Source organism: Arvicola amphibius, chromosome 8, assembly GCF_903992535.2.
Source record: "Arvicola amphibius chromosome 8, mArvAmp1.2, whole genome shotgun sequence".
In the NCBI taxonomy this organism is placed as follows: Eukaryota; Metazoa; Chordata; class Mammalia; order Rodentia; family Cricetidae; genus Arvicola; species Arvicola amphibius.
In genome coordinates, this window is record NC_052054.1 from 46,459,190 (window position 1) to 46,478,807 (window position 19,618).

The 19,618-nt window shown below is 38.7% G+C and overlaps 1 pseudogene; it reads right to left on the minus strand.

Moving 5' to 3' along the window:
* Positions 1–1,056: 1,056 nt before the first annotated feature.
* LOC119821702 lies at positions 1,057–15,915 on the minus strand (annotated as a pseudogene).
* Between the last annotated feature and the right edge of the window lie 3,703 nt (positions 15,916–19,618).

Here is a 19,618-nt window from a genome sequence, read left to right on the forward strand (position 1 = left end):
TGAAATACATTTTTTAAAATATAAAAAGATAAAACAGCAGCTTTATATAAAAATCAATAAAGGTTTTTCTTCCTTCCTTCCTTCCTTCCTTCCTTCCTTCCTTCCTTCCTCCCTCCCTCCCTCCCTCCCTATCTCCCTCCCTCCCTCCCTCCCTCCCTATCTCCCTCCCTCCCTCCCTCCCTCCCTCCCTCCCTCCCTCCCTCCCTCCCTATCTCTCTCTCTCTCTCTCTCTCTCTCTCTCTCTTTTTTTCTCTCTCTCTCTCTTTCTCTCTCTCTCTCTCTCTTTATATTTTTAGAGACAGGGTTTCTTGGTGTAACAGTCCTGGTTATCCTGGAAGTATCTTTGTAGACTAGGCTGGCCTGGAATTCCATGAAATATGCCTGCATCTGCCTCTCAAATGCTGGGATTAATGTCATGAGCCACCACCACACATCTCAAGAGATGGTTTTACGGGTGTCCTGGGCCAATAGAATTGTAATGATGTATATATAGCACACACACAGACAGACACACACATACATAAATATCTTATATATAAATGTATAATAAACAAATAAATATGTAGAAATGTGTTTTGCAATGGAGGCTTTACTAAAGGAGAAGTTTGTGTAGCCATGAAATAGTATGATCTCCAAAGGAAAGAAAACCTAGTAAGAGTTGCCAACAAAACAGAATAGGAAAAAAAAAAAACAATAGAGAAACGAATATAGATTAGAAGTCCCACTAGAGACCAGGCATAACATTGTACCATAGCTTGCCCTGTGTTTGTGGTATACAGAATGCAAGACAGAAGTAGCAAGAGAAAAGTGATGTCAACCTTTCCTGTTAACTACAGCCCATCAACGTTTCCTCTCTGCACCAGTCCTTCAGCCGCTTTCAATGCATTAGTATAGTCAAAAGCTTTTTTTACTCCCACCCAGAGAACCCAAGAAGGAGAGAAGGGATGAGACCTAGCTCTCTGCCCCTGCTTTAAGGGTTTCCAAAGGTTGTATGTTTACTACACATGTGTATTATATAGTGTATGAGTCCTCATTAACAGCTGTGTAAAAAGTTATTTAAATATTTGATGTCAAAAGAGGAGGCCCCACTTTCTGCTCTATATAGTCAGGTTCTTTTCCTTTGTCTTTTTTTCTTCATCTTCTTCTTCCTCTTCTTCCTTTTTTTATTTGTGTATAAGATTGAATCCAGTATAGCAACCCTGAGATGAATGTTGCAAGGTTTAATAGAGTAATAAGAACAGTGTAATAGATTATATAATAGCTTAATAGATTAATAAGAACCTTATGAGTGTCAAAATATTCTTCACATATTCAGAATATATGGTTGGTAATTATCAAGACAAGACTTCTCTGTGTGGGAAACTTGGCCAACTATTCTGATGCAGGGTCACTTTCTATGATCCTCCTATACAGCACAAATAATAAAAAACCAGAGACAGATATTGGGATTCAACACAAAAACCAGGAAAGCAAAGCAACCAAGCCACTAGAGAAGTCTTCTCTCTACCAAAGCTGGGTGACCACAGACTAAGGCGTCTCTCTCCTCTCATTTTATATTCCCTCTAGTGCTGGGATTAAGGATGTATGACTCTCTAGGACTGGGATTAAAGGTGTGAGCCACCATCACCTGGATTTGCTTTTATATTGATCTTGTGTAGCTCAGGGTGGCCTTGACTTCACAGATATCCATCTGTCTCTGCCTCCCAAATCCTGGGATTATAGGTGTATGTCACCATTGCCTGACCTCTATTGGCTTTACCTTTGCCTCTGGTCTTCAGGCTAGACTTATTTATCAAAAGACAGATAATGGTGTAGGAGGTGCTTCTGTCTATATGTTGCTTTCATTGGTTGAATAAAGAAACTGCCTTGGCCTTTTGATAGGGCGCCACTTAGGTAGTCGGAATAGACAGAACTGAATGCTGGGAAGAAGGGCAGATGGAGAGCCTCCATGGAGCTGCCAGGTCAGACATGCTAAATCTTTCCCAGTAAGCCATGACCTCATGGTGACATACAGATTATTAAAAATGAGTTGACTCAAGATGTGAGAGTTAGCCAATAAGAGGTTAGAACTAATAGGCCAAACAGTGTTTAAATGAATATACTTTCTTTGTGATTATTTTAGGGTAAGCTAACTAGGCGGGATGGAACAAGGGCTCCTGCTCCCTACAACAAGACAATATCCCATTACACTCCTACTTCACTTTTCCCAGTGCTAGATTTGCGGACACAGGACTCTACACTGAGCTTCTTCTTTCTGTATGTTTTTACCAAGTGTTATTTCCATCTGTGCTACTTCAGGAAAATAACAAACCTGTATTAGTTATTTCAATAATTTATATTTCTTGGAGTTACAGAACTTAAAGGTCTATGCATTGTTTAAAATGGGCAGAATCTTTACAGAAATGGTAGCAATATATTTTAACTAGTCTGCTACACTTTATAAAAATGAAATAAATGGTAACTTTAAGAAGCATACTTTTTATTTCACTTGAAATGTTCTAATGATTATATTGATATTTTATTTTAGAAAAGAAATCATCAGAAGATTTTAAGATTATTTAACATTTTAAAATTCAGTCATTAAAGCTGGGCGATGGTGGCGCAAGCCTTTAATCCCAGCACTCAGGAGGCAGAGGCAGGTGGATCTCTGTGAGTTCGAGACCAGCCTGGTCTACAAGAGCTAGCTCCAGGACAGGCTCTAAAGCTGCAGAGAAACCCTGTCTCGAAAAACCAAAAAAAAAAAAAAATCGGTCATTAAAGGCAGGCATGGTTTAATTCCAACATTCAGGAGGCAGAGGCAGGCACATCTCTGAGAGTTTAAGGCTAGCCTGTTCTACAAAGCAAATCCCAGTCTATTTAGGAATGCATAATTAGATGCTGTCTCAAAAAATAAAATTCATCATTGTAATTTCCCCCTTTTAATAGATTGTAAATATGTGTGTGTGTGTGTGTGTGTGTGTGTGTGTCCATGTGCACACCACCATTTGCAGGTATCCCTGGAGGCCAGAAGAAGATATCAGATATCCTAGACCTGGAGTTACAGGCCATTGTGAGCTGTCTGTCAAGGATACTGGAAACAAACCTCAGGTCTTCTGGAAGAGCAGCAGGCTTTCTTATGTCTAGTTCCTGTACTTCCTTATTTGTAGAATATTCCTGAAATATAAATGGTTGTGAGACATTGCCACAATATTCCTTGTGACATGGTTTATACATATCTGGTTTTCACTGTACTTTTTTTGTTTGTTTTTTGTGATTGGGTTTCTCTGTGCAGTCCTGACTGTCCTGGAACTCACTCTGTAGACCAGGCTGGCTGCAAACTCAGAGATCCATCTGCCTCTGCTACATGAGTGCTGGGATTACAGGTGTGTATCACCATCTTTTTAATAATTATAATTATTGTCACAATTTTAACATGTGAGTAACTGAACAACAGATTTTTTCATTGTAATGTTTACATAAAAGTATATAATGTACTTTCATATTCAGCCCACATTAGCTTTTCTTGTATTTCCTTTCATGCTAATAATATTAATAACAAAATTTCAAATGTTATAAGCCTGGGGTACTAATTGCCCATGCAATTATCTTTATCTAGAGTCCTCAGAAGAACCAATTATCTGTATGGAAGTGAAGACTTTCCACCCATGATGGAACAGTGCAGCAGGTGTTTCACGGGATGGGCTCTGGGTTCTTTGTCTCACACCTCCCTCTATAATGAATCAGCTAAGGTTGCTTTACCATCTCTCCCACCCTGTCTGCCTCAACCCCTCGTTGTACCAAATGAATCCTGCAACCTTTCATGGAGTTGTGGTGAGGATCAAATCCTATGTATTTAAATACGTAATTGATTATATGCAGTGTTCCTGGTACAGAGCCCCTATATAACTCCTGTTCAAAACAGGTTTTCACATATGTAGTCATCGTTTAGTGTTTTTGACATAAAAGCTTCATGTAGAATAAAAGAACTGTTGACAAAATTAATGCACATCAATTCTTAAAATTTAGCAGGTCATTTTAGAACACATGTCAATCTAAATTTACGTACTACCTGAGTACACTCCTACCTGAGGAAGAATGTACTGCACATGATGAACCCAACTGGATAGAGATTCCACCAGGTCAATCACTTGGATGCCTTCAAAATCAGAGTTTTCCTGATAGCTATCTTGACCACCTTCCACCTCTTCTTCTTCTTCTTCTTCTTCTTCTTCTTCTTCTTCTTCTTCTTCTTCTTCTTCCTCTTTCTCTTCCTCCTCCTCCTCCTCCTCCTCCTCCTCTTCCTCTTCTTCCTCCTCTTCCTCCTCCTCCTCCTCTTCTTCCTCCTCTTCCTCTTCTTTTTCTTCCTCTTCCTCTTCTTCCTCCTCCTCCTTCTTCCTCCTCTTCCTTTTCCTCTTCCTCTTCTTCTTTTTCTTCTTCTTCTCCAAACTGATAGAATCCTAGAGGGCTGACATGGGTCCCTGCTGAAGTGTGGGCAATTTGTGCTCTTAAGTAATTGCTTTCATTCCCTCAGAAGGGCAGATAGCTAGTGATAGCCACATCTAGTCGTCCAGTGAAAAATTTTCTTTATTTTTCTTGTGGTAACAATTTGTGTAGGCATAACTGATGGTAACTTCACCCACGGCCTCCCAGGCTCATTGCAAACACAAAAGATGTACTTGTTGGTGCCTGTTCTGGTTTCTTCTTTAGGTATCGCCTGTGGGGCCTATACACAGACTTGGTAATTGATCTTTCTGGCCTTCATTGGCTTTACTTACTCCATCGTCTCTCTCTTCAGTTATCCCTTCCTTTCCCACCTTCTCTTTATTTTCTCCATCACAAAATTTCACTTCAACATCAATATAATTCATTTCCAGACCCATGATCCTGCCCCAGAAGCGGCATCTTTCAATTGGCTGTGTTTCAGTAAGTTGCTTGTGGGCAAGAAACACACAATAAGTCTCATCTGTCCCCAAACCAACACCAGCTTTGTTCAAAATAGTAAGCTGACTCCATCACATTGTGCAAAGAGCTTTCTGCCTAGGAAAATACATATCAATGGTTAAAATTTTAATGATAAAAGGAATGTTTTCCTCTTTTCTATGCCTTGACATTATCTCTACTTTCTCCACCTCTCTTTTCTTGAATATATAAACCAAAATGTGTGAATTCCTAAATTTTCATTCCTCACACATAAAACTTCTTAGACCAGTTGTTGTTACATTGATACTCGTTGATACAATGATAGTTACTTTGCTTTATGTGACTCTTAGAAAGAACTTAACGGCTCCTCGTGATAAAAATTCAAGTCAGGCATTATGGTTCACATCATTAATCCTCACACTAGGAAGGCATAGGCAGGTAGACAGTTTTCAGTTTGAGGCCAACTAGCCTACATAGCAAATTTCAGTCCAGCCACAGCTATCTAGTGAGGCTCTATTTGAAAACAAATCAACATTATTTTTCATATAAAATAAGTTAATAATACTAAAATAAGATATAGTCTAACAGACACATATTTATATACATTTATGTTGTCACTAAACTATGTATTAAATGTATGGTTTTACATGTATGTTAAGTAAATAACATTAACATTTTATATAGAAACATATGTAAAATAATGGAAAAGATTAAAAAGATAAACATTTTTTGAAGCGCTTGGCATGAGTTACACTTTAAAACACAAATGTAAGTACTTGACAGTATATATAGTAAATAATATTTGAAGTAATGAAGATAAACATAATTCCTTAAAAGAAATACAGGGAAAGAAACACAGGGTGCTAAATGGACACTAGAATAGCTACAGTTGGAAGACCAAAGAGAAATGTGAAAGAACATTAGCTGAAGTGGGCTGCTTCCCAGACAGTCTCGACTCGCGGGACAGAGCAGTTATGAGCACTCATCATTCTCACAAATAACTTGCTAGTGTTTATAGTTTCGCATTGTAGTGTCAAAAAATATAAAGACTTTAGGGAAGGCTGTTTCTTTGTTTAGTTTTGGTTGAGAAAGATCTTAGTGTGTATGTAGCCCTGGCTGTCCTGGAACTCACTTGGTAGTCCAGACTGGTCCTGAAATAACAAAGATCTGTCTGCCTTTGCCTCTGAGTCTGAAATATAAAGCCACCTGGCTTGACTAACATAATGCCTTTTTAAAATCCTCACCTGTAACATAGACTTTAAAATTCGTTCACAGTCACGTGGAGTATTACTTGCTCTTGGTCCTGCTCACTTAGCTACAGTGTCATGGGGTCAGCAGCACAACTATGAAGGTCAAATGACAACTTTCTGAAGTTTGTTCTATCCTTAAGCATGTAGGCTCCAGGGGTGAACCCAGGTAGGTCTTTAGGCATGACAGTAGAAGCCTTTACCCTCGTTCTGGCGCCTGATGTGAAGCTGTACTTTTCATTGCATAATTCAGCTCCAATATTCCACGGCTGCTGTCCTGACCCTGTATTAGGAAGATGCTGGATCAAGGGTGGTCAGTCTTCAGACCCAAAACAGCTATGTGTCTTCTCACTCTCCTCCTGTATCTGGGTGTAGATTCTAATCTAGTGAAGTTGCCTAAGACAGCTGGGTCCCCATTCCTGTATTGAATACTGACGTTTCTTAATAAAGGTATCCCTGAGAATGTCTGCCATTGCTTGATTCCCACATACTGAATGCTCCTACAGTTCTCGTGGTTGTATTTGACCCATACTCCAATGCCACTGTGCAAAGCAGCCAGGCATTAGCTTCTTACTCCTATCACAGGTCACTTCCATCCAAGAACTCTTTGTCCCATTGCATCAGGATGTGTTTCTTCCCAAAAACTGCTACACCAAGGCAGTGTGGGTACAGCCAAACCCTTGCTTCTTTTGCCATTCCCTGAAGGATTCTATTTTGAAAGTAGTTTATTTGAAACATACTTTAAATAGATTGTTGTTACTAGAACATGAAAGCTCAGAAGTTACATATAAAATTTTAAGTATATAAAAATTTAGGGAAAAGGATATAGGATGGTATTTTGAAGTATTTGAAATTCTTTTTCAAATTTTTGTGAGGCACCAAATTTTACATCAAAATATATCTTTTATTTTATGCTTTCTGTTATCTCTTCTTTCTCCAAATATTTTCACTAATTTGACTATCTATTTTAAAAAGGATTTTATTCCTAACTCCTTGTATTTTGAACCATGGTTAAATTATGTTAAATATCCAGAAAATGGAGCTTACCCTAAAAATGAGTACACATTGGAATTGACAATAGAATTACTTTTATGTCTTGAACTTAATTTAAATAAAAATATGCAACTCGATTTAAAGCTTTTTAAATTTATTTCTATTGAGCTCTACATTTTTCTCTGCTCCCCTCCCTGCCACTCCCCTCCCCACTTCAGCCCTCCCCCAAGGTCACCATGCTCCCAATTTACTCAGGAGATCTTGTCTTTTTCTACTTCCCATGTAGATTAGATCTATGTAAGTCTATCTTAGTGTCCTCATTGTTGTCTAAGTTCCCTGGAATTGTGGTTTGTAGTCTGGTTTACTTTGCTTTATGTTTAAAAAACACCTATGAGTGAGTACATTTGATAAATGTCTTTCCGTGTCTGGGTTACCTTACTCAAAATAATATTTTCTAGCTCCATCTATTTTCTTGCAAAATTTAAGATGTTATTTTTTCTGCTGTGTAGTACTCCATTGTGTAAATATACCACATTTTTCTTATCCATTCTTTGTTCGAGGGGCATTTAAAGCTTTTATAGTCATACATCACTTTATTGTGGCACATTTGAAGAAATTTAATTCAGCAGATTGGTCTTGGAGTGAACTTTTTCAAGCCTAGATGACATAGTCTCCCAAACACTCAGTATATATAACTGTGTGTAATTACCTTAAAATATTTTTAGCCTTAATTTTAATGCAGATTGATGTTTTGCTAGCATGTACATTTGTGCACCATATGTATGTGTTATATCCATTTTGAATGGAGCTATGGTTGTGAGCCTTCATGTGGGTGCTTGAAACCAAATCCAATCTGGAAGAGTAGCCCGTCTTCATAACCACTGAGCCCTCTCTTTGGTCTCCCAGCCTCTCTTGTGAGAAAGAATCTCTCTATGAATTCATTGTTAGGCTGGCCCTAAACTTAAAAGGATTTATCTGCCCTGCCTCTGCCAAGTACTGGGACTACAAACATGCTCTACCACGCTCAGCCTGTGTTTACTTAAAAATAAGGTTTTATCACTGCAGCATGTTTGCTCTTGGAGCCATCCCCACAAACACATATTGTTTAATACCTATTTCACAACACTACTTTTTCTAGGAGTTTCTCATATTTTTACATTTTATAAGAACACTTAGGTCTTCTTATGTTTGGGGGACTAACTTTCTTTATATGAGAGAAAATGATTCCTTCATATTTATTGTTGAAATGTCCTGGAACAGATGTGGGTTCATACCTACTTCTTAAGTATTCCACAAATAATGAGTGTGTGGTGGTATAAATAAGAATGTTTCCCCATACACTCATCTATTTGAATGCTTATTCCCCATGGTGGGAACTCTTTGGAAAGATTAGAAGGACTGGGAGGTGTGGCCTTGTTGGAGTAGGTGTGAGCTCGTCAGAGGAAGTGTGTCACTGGGATGGGCTTTCAGGTCTAGGCTCTCTCTTGGCCTGTGGATCAGGGTATAGCTCACTTTTACTACTCTAGGGTCATGTTGATGTCATGGCTTCTGCCATGATGATAATGAACCAAATTCTGAAACTGAAATCAAGACTCCAATTAAATGGCTTTCATTTACAAGTTGTCTTGTTCATGGTGTCTCTTCACAGCAATAGAACAATGACTATTACTGGATTCATCAACTAAGTGTGTATGCCATATTTAATTATGACCAGATAGTGACTTTCTGGAAAATGACAGATATCATGTATGACCAAGCTCCCATAAAATGATGAAAGACTTGTGACAGTTACTGACATAGAATTCACCATACATATGATCATAGTGAAATAAATTTATTGGAAAAGGCTTGAAGGAATGTAAGAAATTTCTGATTCAAATACTATTTACAGGACTATAAAGACAGTGGGTGTGCTCATAAGCAACATCGTTCATCTCTGAGGTTCCAATGTTCATTATTAGCATTGAGAAATTTGGTACTCCCTTACAGTTATTTACAGAGCTATAAGATGGTATATTGATGAAGCAAGAACAACCTATCCCTGAGATTCCAGTACTAATTAAGAGTGTTAAGATAGTTGGCTATCACTTACAATTTCTTCCTCCAGTTCTTGATCAGCTCCTTCCAACTGGCCATGGAAAAAAAGAATTTTTGCTCTCGGCTATTTCATATGCTGGAAGCATCTCATTTTTATTGTGAAATATAATCTAACTTTTTATTAAAATTTGCCATTTTCACATCTTTGCTTATATATGTTTTTAATTTTTGTATTGATATTTTTGAGCTCTATATTTTTCTATGCTATCCTCCCTGACTCTCCCCTCCCACCTTAAATCCTCCCCAGGGTCCCCATGCTCCCAATTTAGTCAGGAGATCTTGTCTTTTTCTACTTTCTACTTCCCATGTAGATTAGATCTCTGTAACTCTCCCTTAGTATCCTCATTGTTGTCTAAGTTCTCTGGGATTGTAGTTTGTAGGCTGGTTTTCTTTGCTTTATATTTAAAAACCACCTATGAGTGAGTACATGTGATAATTGTCTTTCTGTGCTTGGGTTACCTCACTCAAAATAATGTTTTCTAGCTCCTTCCATTTGCCTGCAAAATTCAAGATGTCGTTATTTTTTTTCTGTTGTGTTGTGTACTACACATTGTAGTACTCAATGTGTACCACATTTTTCTTAATTCATTCTTCCGTTGAGGGGCATTTAGGTTCTTTTCGGGTTCTGGCCATTACAAACACAGCTGCTATGAACATAGTAGCACATGTCCTTGTGGCGCGATTGAGCAAGCTTTGGATATATACCCAAAACTGGTATTACTGAGTTTTGAGGAAGGTCGTGTTCTAATTTTCTGAGAAATCACCACACTGACATCCAAAGGGGTTGTACCAGCTTGCATTCCCACCAGCAATACAGAAGTGTTCCATATTCCCCACAACCTCCAGCATAAGTTGTCATCAGTGTTTTTGATCTTGGCCATTCTTTCAGGTGCAAGATGGAATCTCAGGGTTGTTTTGGTTTGCGTTTCTCTGATGACTAAGGATGTTGAACATTTCCTTAAGTGTCTTTCAGCCATTTTAGATTCCTCTGTTGAGAGTTCTCTGTTTAGGTCTGTATTCTATTTTTATTGGGTTATGTAGGGGTTTGGGGTGTCTAATTTCTTGAGTTCTTTGTATATTTTGGAGATCAAACCTCTGTTTGATGTGAAGTTAGTGAAGATCCTTTCCCATTCTGTAAACTGTCATTTTGTCTTGTTGACCATGTCTTTTGCTTTATAAAAGCTTTTTAGTTTTAGGAGGTCCCATTTATTAATTGTTTCTCTTAGTGTCTGTTATGTTTAGGCAGTGGTTCCCTGTGCCAATGCATTCAAGTGTACTTCCCACTTTCTCTTCTATGAGGTTCAGTGTGGCTGGCTTTATGTTGAGGACTTTGATCCATTTGGACTTGAGTTTTGTGCATGGTGATAGATATGGGTCTATTTTCATTCTTCTACATGTTGATATCCAGTTATGCCAGCACCACTTGTTAAATATGCTTTAATTTTTCCATTTGATTTTTTTTGCTTCCTTGTCAAAAATCAGGTGTTCAAAGATGTATGGATTGATAGCCAGGTCTTCTATTTGATTCCATTGGTCCTCCCGTCTGTTCTTATGCCAATACGAGGCTGTTTTCAGTACTGTAGCTCTGTAGTAGTTTGAAGTCAGGGACTGTGATGCTTCCAGGAGTTCTTTTATTGTACAGGTTGTTTTGGTTATCCTGAGTCTTTTGCTTTTTCATATGAAGTTGAGTACCATTCTTTCGAGGTCTTTGAAGTATTTTGCTGGGATTTTAATGGGCATTGCATTGAATCTGTAAATCACTTTTGGTAAGATTGCCATTTTTACTATTTCAATTCTGCCCATCCAAGAGCATGGGAGTTCTTTTCACTTTCTGGTGTCTTCTTCAATTTCTTTCTTCAAAGATTTAATGTTCTTATCATACAAGTCTTCCACTTGTTTGGTTAGAGTTACTCCAGGATATTTTATGCTATTTGTGGCTATTGTGAAGAGTGTTGATTGACTGATTTCTTCCCCAGCCCCTTTATCATCTGTGTACAGGAGGGCTACTGATTTTTTTTGAGTTATTCTTGTATCCTGTTACATTGCTAAAAGTGTTTATGAGTTGTAGAATTTCCTTGGTAGAATTTTTCGGATCACTTATGTAAACAGTGAGAGTTTGGCTTTATCATCAGCAAGCAGTGAGAATTTGAATTCTTCTTTTCCAATTTGTATCCCCTTTATCTCCTTTTTGTGTCTTATTGCTCTAGCTAGGACCTCAAGAACTATATTTAATAGATATGGAGATAGTAAACAACCTTGTTTTGTTCCTGATTTCAGTGGAATCACTGGGAATTTTCTCCATTTAGTTTGATGTTGGCTGTTGGCTTGCTGTATATTGCTTTAATTATGTTTAGGCATTCTGCTTGTATCCCTGTTCTCTCCAAGACCTTTATCATGAAAGAATATTGTATTTTGTCAAAAGCTTTTTTGGCATCTAATGAGATGATCATGTGGTTTTTATTTTTCAGCTTGTTTATATGGTGGATTACGTTGACAGATTTTCGTATGTTGAATTACATCCCTGTATCTGTGGGATGAAGCCGACTTGATCATGGTAGATGATGGTTCTGATGTGTTCTTGGATTGGATTTGCCAGTATTTTATTTAGTATTTTTGCATCAATGTTCATGAGTGAGACTGGTCTATAATTATCTTTCTTAGTAATGTCTTTCTGTGGTTTGAATATCGGGGTAATTTTAGCCTCATAAAAAGAGTTTGGCAATGTTCCTTCTCTTTCTATTGTGTAGAATAATTTGAGGGGTATTGGTATTATTTCTTCTTTAAAAGTCTTGTAGAATTCTGAGCTTAAACTCATCTGGTCCTGGGCTTTTTTTTGGTTGGGAGACTTTTAATGACTGTGTGTATTTTTTTTTCAGAATTATAGGTCTGTTTAATTTGCTTATCTTGTCTTGATTTAATTTTGGTAAGTGATTTTTATCCAGAAAGTTGTTCATTTCCTTTAAGTTTTCCAATTTTGTGGAGTACAGGTTTTCAAAATACGACCTTATGGTTCTCTGTATTTCCTCCATGTCTGTTGTTATGTCCTTCTTTTCATTTCTGATTTGTTAATTTGGATATTTTCTCACTCTGCCTTTTGGTTAGTTTTGGTAAAGGTTTGTCTATTTTGTTGATTTTCTTGAAGAACCAGCTTTTTATCTCATTGATTTTTTTATTGTTTTCTTTGTTTCTATTTTGATTATTTCAGCTCTCAATTTAATTATTTCCTACTGTCTCGTTCTCTTAGGTGAGTTTCCTTCTTTTGTTCTAAAGTTTTCAAGTGTTCTGTTAATTCACTAGTGTGGGATTTTTCCAGCTTCTTTATGTAGGCATTTAGTGATATGAACTTTCCTCTTTACACAGCTTTCATTGTGATTTGCTTATATTTTCGATAATGTCCACAGCATCTGTAGGATGCTCATCTAATATCATGGTCAACACATTAGAAAGATGTTCATATCTACCAAACAGAGAAAATTCCAGATAATGTATACATCATGAACATCTAAAAATTTTTCATGCAAATTCAGTTGGGTTTTAGGAAAGTTAAAAATTTGAAATCTTAAGAGATTTTGAAAAGAAACTATTGTCTACCACTCTAGATAGAACCTACTGTAGAATTTTCTTTAGTAAATTTTCTAATATGATGTTTCTTTATTCATTAACCAATAAAAACAACATATATATAGAAGGACTTCTTATATCAGAGACAGATAAAGACACTGGTGGAGTGTTGAATGCACCAAGAGAATCCAGTAGGTTAGCTGACAATGGCCTGGGAATAGATACTGTTTCAGGCACCAGAAGAGCCCAAATGCAGACTCACCGTACATTTGCATCTCACTGAGCGAACCTACTGTGAATACCAGCTTCTGACAGGAAGCTGCACCTAGCTGTAAATCAGTGTCTACAGAGATTAAGCAGCATATTAGAATTCAGTACTGTGTAGATATTGGAATATTGAAGGTTCAAAAGCTAATTGCCTTATCATGGGCCAAGTTCTGGTCCTCTAGCCATTTCTTGCACCACTGTGACGCACTTGAAATTTTGTGACAATAGATAAACCCTTTTTAAAATCTATTAGCATAGCAGCCCACTAACATCTGGGAAATGTCACAGGATAGCATCTTAGAATAACAGAATAGCTCCACACATATGTTTGTTTCTCTCTGATGTACCCATCAAATTATTTTAAACTTGCCTTGATTCATGATTTCCTTTGTTTGTGAAACTATAAAACTTTATGAAACTGCTTCCACATTGCACATGGAATTTAGGGAAACATAAATCTGGGTTCCTCCATTACAGGCACTCAAAATGACTCCTGAATAAATTATCTCTTATACCATTTAAGATGAGAGATGTGGTTTTTCATCAACGATTATGGTGCCACAGTGTGTGATGTCGAGATCGATCCTCTCTTCCATGGAGGAATCACCCAGGCAGAATCCAGGTGAAGCCATTGAATACAAGACATCTGCTGTTAGTTCTTCATAAATTGTTGATGAATTCTTTTAGGACCCTGGACCTCCCTTAGCTTGGTAAGTGGTCAATTTTGTGTATTATGAGCAAGTTAGGAGGGATCTTACTTTGATAGAGAAGGATCCTACTTTGATTTTGTTTAAAGTATCTGTTTCTTCCTATATCCCAACCATCCTATTCCCCCAAGCTCTTCCCATCCTCCACTTCACACTTTTCTCTCCCCATCCCCCCATTCCCCCATCCCACCCCACCCCCATGTTCCCATTTTTTGTCTGGCAATCTTGTCTACTTCCAATATCCAGGAGGATAACTACATGTTTTTCTTTGGGTTCACCTTCTTATATAGCTTCTCTAGGATTTTTTATGAATTATAGGCTCGATGTCCTTTATTTATGGCTAGAAACCAATTATGAATGAGTACATCCCATGTTCAACTTTTTGGGCCTGGGTTACCTCGCTCAGGATGGTGTTTTCTATTTGCATCCATTTGCACGCAAAATTCAAGATGTCATTGTTTTTTACCGCCGAGTAGTACTCTAATATGTATATATTCCACACTTTCTTCATCCATTCTTCCACTGAAGGGCATCTAGGTTGTTTCCAGGTTCTGGCTATTACAAATAATGCTGCTATAAACATAGTTGAACAAATGCTTTTGTAATATGATTGGGCATCTCTTGGGTAAATTCCCAATAGTGGGATTGCTGGGTCCTGGGGTAGGTTGATATAGGAAGGGTGGATATGGGAACAAGGAATTATAAATCTTAGTTAAGGGAGCCATTCTAGGGTTGGCAGAGACTTGACTCTAGAGGGGTTCCCAGGTGTCCAGGAAGACGCCCCCAGCTAGTTCCTTGGGCAGCTGAGGAGGGGGTGCCAGAAATGTCCAGATCCTATTGTCATACTCATGAATATCTTGCATATCACCATAGAACCTTCACCTGGCGTTGGATGGAGAAAATGACAGAGCCCCACATAGGAGCACCAGACTGAGCTCTCAAGGTCCTGATGAGGAGCAAAAGGAGGGAGATCATGAGCAAGGAAGCCAGGACCGCGAGGAGTGCTTTTACCCATTGAGACGGTGGGACAGATCTAACGGGAGACCACCAAGTCCAGTTGGAATGGGACTGATGGAACAGGGGACCAAACCGGACTCTCTGAATGTGGCTGATGGTGGAGGAGGACTGAGAAACCAAGGACAATGGCAATGAACATGAACTCTACAGCATGGACTGGCTCACTGTGAGCCTTGTCAGTTTGGTTGCTCACCTTCCTGGACTTAGGGGGAGCTGGGAGGACCTTGGACTTAACATAGTGAAGGGAACCCTGATGGCTCTTTGTCTTTGGAGAGGGGTGGAGTGGGGGTATGGGTGGAAGGGAGGGGAAGGAAGGGGGAAGAGGAGGGGAGGAGATGGAAATCTTGAATAAAAAAATGAGAAAAATAAAAAAATAAATTAAAAAAAGTATCTGTTTCTTTGTGCAGAGAGCATATTGGTCTAGGCATTTTGGTTTGGTTTCTTTGCTTGCTTTCACATCTCTAAAAGAATTTTCATTTGTTTAGGAACTTAGAAGGCATTTTGGTTTGGTTCTTTTGGTTTTTACTGTTTTTGAATTATTTTTTTTTTTTAACATTTGGCTTTGCCTACTGACATTACCCCTCAAATTTAAAATTCTTTGTTACATGCTGCTTCTCTCACAACTTTGGCAACCCTTTAGCTTTGGAATTGTTATAAGTACCTGAGGATAAGGATGGTGAAGACAAGAGACACTTTCTTCTTCTACCCAAAAGTGTGGAGATACGTTCTTAAGCCAGCTCTGTAATAATTGAAGGTATTAGATTTAGTTGGTGTCTGAATGTTCAGCTTGACTTCCTATTGGGGGAATATCTCCTATTTTCTAACTCACTAGTCATGTTTTTCAGTCCTTGTGCTTAATAAATCAAGGGAGAAAAATATATAATGTAAAGACTGTGGAAAACCATTTCAATAATACTTCTCATAATTGGAGTCTCTGTGACTACAGCTTAGTGTACTCTTGACATAGTATTTCACTCTGACTTTTACTCTTTGAGCAGGAATGTAAAATGTTTCTCACAATGGAATATGAGCAAGATCCTCTGGGGATCCTTCCAAACGCCTTCAGTACCAAGGCTTATTTTTCCTCTAAAATGGCCATGTCTTCCCTTTGGTTCAAATGTCTTCATATTAAGCTCTTATACACTAGCAATCACTTCTTCCTTGTGGAAAAGGATGAATTAAATGTCATTAATGAATCATTTGTACCTGGCTTGGCCTGGTTAATCCTCCTCCATTGTTGTCTGAGGTTTTCTGTCCTGCCTGGTCCCCACAGTCATTAAGTCCTAAAGAAATCACTCAGAAGTCTACATTATTTATAAACTGATTGGTCCCATATCTCGGGCTTCTTATTAACTCTTAGAACTTATATTTGCCCATTATTCTTATCTGTGTTAACCATGTGGCTTGGTACATTATTTAGCAGGGCAGTCACATCTTGCTTCTTCTGTGGCTGGGACAGGACTGCAGAGGAATAGGCTTCCTCCTTCCCAGAATTCTCCTGTTCTCCTTGTCCCACCTCTACTTCCTGTCTGGTTGTCCCACCTATACTTCCTGCCTGGCTACTGTCCAATCAGTGTTTATTTAAAATATAATTGACAGAATACAAAATTTTCCCACACCACTAGTTGTTGCGTGAGTTCCTTCCACTCCTTCAGCCAATAGCCTTAAAGATTCCAGGCCACTTGTGCATGGTCTCTTTTGCTTTAAAAAGCAGCAGTAGTCCTACCTTTTTTCTCTCTCTCTTGCTTCCAGCTCCACTTCTGGCTACTAGATTCTGTTCCTGGTCATGCAGAGGGCTGATGTCTAGGATAGTGATCTGTAAGATTTCCCCTTAAATAAATAACCCTTTTATTAATCAAAATTCCAAAGTCTTGTGGGATTGTTTTGTGACTTACATCTACTGCTGGTGCCCACATGGATTTAAACTCCATGCCTCCCAGGCTCCATGAGCCTGGACAGTCTCTGCCCACCTGGTTTTCTCTTTCCTGAGTGGTTTTTAAATCCCTGTTGCAATGCAGTGCCTATGCAGCATGAGTCAGATCACAAGTGATTACCAAACGCTGCAACCCCTCAGGGTGAATCTTTGTTGCATGGTGGTGTATGCAACTTCCAGGTTGCTGTTCTCTGCCTCTGGATTCTGGGTTTCTGAATCCATGAATGGAATTGATTTAATTACATTTACTTTTTTTTTTTTTTGAGCAACTCATATTTCCCAGTCTTTAACAAGTACCAAGGCAGACACTGAAACAGGACCCTTTCTGTAACCTTCGCATTGATTCTAGTCACAACTTGGCAACAGCACCACCTGCTGGATAACAGAAGATATGGCAGTTTTCATTTCCAATAGAACTTACTGCTTTCTTTACTAATACAATGGATTATATCATTAGAGGCTTATATGAATATGGGGATACCGCAATTTACTGGTTACTAGGTTTCAGTTTTATTCTCCATATTCTATCATTAAGGAAGAATATATCACTCCAAGAACAATACAATCTTTATGGATTAATAATGAACAGTGAGTGGACAGGATTAAAATAAACAAAAATCAGAGGATCAGAGGTTATCTGAACAAGTGGACACTACGATAGACGGAACTGACTCCACATTTAAGGGCAATAGGAAGTTATCTGAAAGAATTCATACTTTTGAATTTGACATTCAAAAGTTATCAAAAAGTTTTGATAAAATACAGACAGTATGTACCTCCAAGATGGCAATCTACACAATATTCAAGAAAAGTCCAAGGAGGAGGTGTGATCTTTAAAGAAGAACATTAAAACCTTGGAATCACAGGTGCAGAATGGGGACCAGAGACTTGGTGCCTCCACGAAATCAATAGAAATAAATTCAGGACAGGAGATTCTGGCTTCACAAAAAAAATGATAAAAAGATTTGAAATGACCGAGGAAATTATTAGAGTTAATGAACAGGGAAATAAGGCACAAGGATGGGATGCACCACCACCAGTGGCTTCAGAACTAGATTACACAGGGCTTTAGCTTCCTAGCCTGTACTTTATTCTGACAAAGCATCAGGTTCTAAAGGCCAAAGAGAATCAAAAGAAGGACACCTATAGGAATGAATGATCTAAAAGAAATGAAGCAAACTGTTGTAACTTATGGCTTGCATTCTGCATTTGTTATAGAGACAATAAAGACTTGGGCTTCTAACATCAGGATGACCCGTTATGATATTTTCAGTTAGTTTCAGCAGTCCTGGATGACAGACCTTCATTGATGTCTGAGATTTATTTCAGGGAGGAATCCAAAAATATGGAACAGCAGGGAAGATCAAAAGGTCTTGATGTTTCCCAAGATCAAATTCTTGGCAAAGGTCCTTATCCTGATCCACAGGTCCAAGCTTTTTACAATGAAGAAATATTGTCCCTATGCCACAAAGCAGCCTTAAATGATTGGGACAGAGTTCAAGATCTAGGAAAAAAATTGAATCATATGCCAGGGTTAGGCAGGGACAGAGAGAATCCTTTACTGACTTTTTACAAAGATTAGTAAGGCTATACAAATAGTAGTATCAGACCCAGAAGCTAGACAAATAATTCTTGAATCTCTGGCTTTTGAAATTGCAAACTTAGAATGCAAAAAAAAATTAGGCCTTTAAGGTTTAGATCAGCACCTATGGATAAATGGATTCTGTATACAATGAATGTTGAGACATTTCACTACAATGATGAATCTTGGGTAGGAGAAGCAATTTCCAAAGTAATGAAGAGACATCAAACTGCCAAATGTTTCAATTGTGGTAATTTTGTAATAGCCAGAACCTGGAAACAACCTAGATGCCATTCAGTGGAAGAATGGATGAAGAAAGTCTGGAATATAGACATATTAGAGTACTACTCGGCGGTAAAAAACAATGACATCTTGAATTTTGCAAGCAAATGGATGGAAATAGAAAACACCATCCTGAGTGAGGTAACCCAGGCCCAAAAAGATGAACATGGGATGTACTCACTCATAATTGGTTTCTAGCCACAAATAAAGGACATCTAGCCTATAATTCGTAAAAAATCCCAGAGAAGCTATATAAAGTGAACCCAAAGAAAAACATATAGTTATCCTCCTGGATATTGGAAGTAGACAAGATTGCCGGACAAAAAATGGGAACATGGGGGTGAGATGGAATGGGGGGATGGGGGATGGGGAGAGAAAAGTGTGAAGTGGAGGATGGGAAGAGCTTGGGGGAATAGGATGGTTGGGATATAGGAAGGGTGGATATGGGAACAAGGAATTATATATCTTAGTTAAGGGAGCCATTCTAGGGTTGGCAGAGGCTTGACTCTAGAGGGGTTCCCAGGTGTCCAGGAAGACGCCCCCAGCTAGTTCCTTGGGCAGCTGAGGTGAGGGTGCCAGAAATGTCCAGATCCTATTGCCATACTCATGAATATCTTGCATATCACCATAGAACCTTCACCTGGCGTTGGATGGAGAAAATGACAGAGCCCCACATAGGAGCACCGGACTGAGCTCCCAAGGTCCTGATGAGGAGCAAAAGGAGGGAGATCATGAGCAAGGAAGTCAGGACCGTGAGGAGTGCGTTTACCCATTGAGACGGTGGGACAGATCTAACGAGAGACCACCAAGTCCAGTTGGAATGGGACTGATGGAACAGGGGACCAAACCGGACTCTCTGTATGTGGCTGACGGTGGAGGGGGACTGAGAAACCAAGGACAACGGCAATGAGCATGAACTCTACAGCATGGACGGGCTCACAGTGAGCCTTTTCAGTTTGGTTGCTCCCCTTCCTGGACTTAGGGGGAGCTGGGAGGACCTTGGACTTAACATAGTGAAGGGAACCCTGATGGT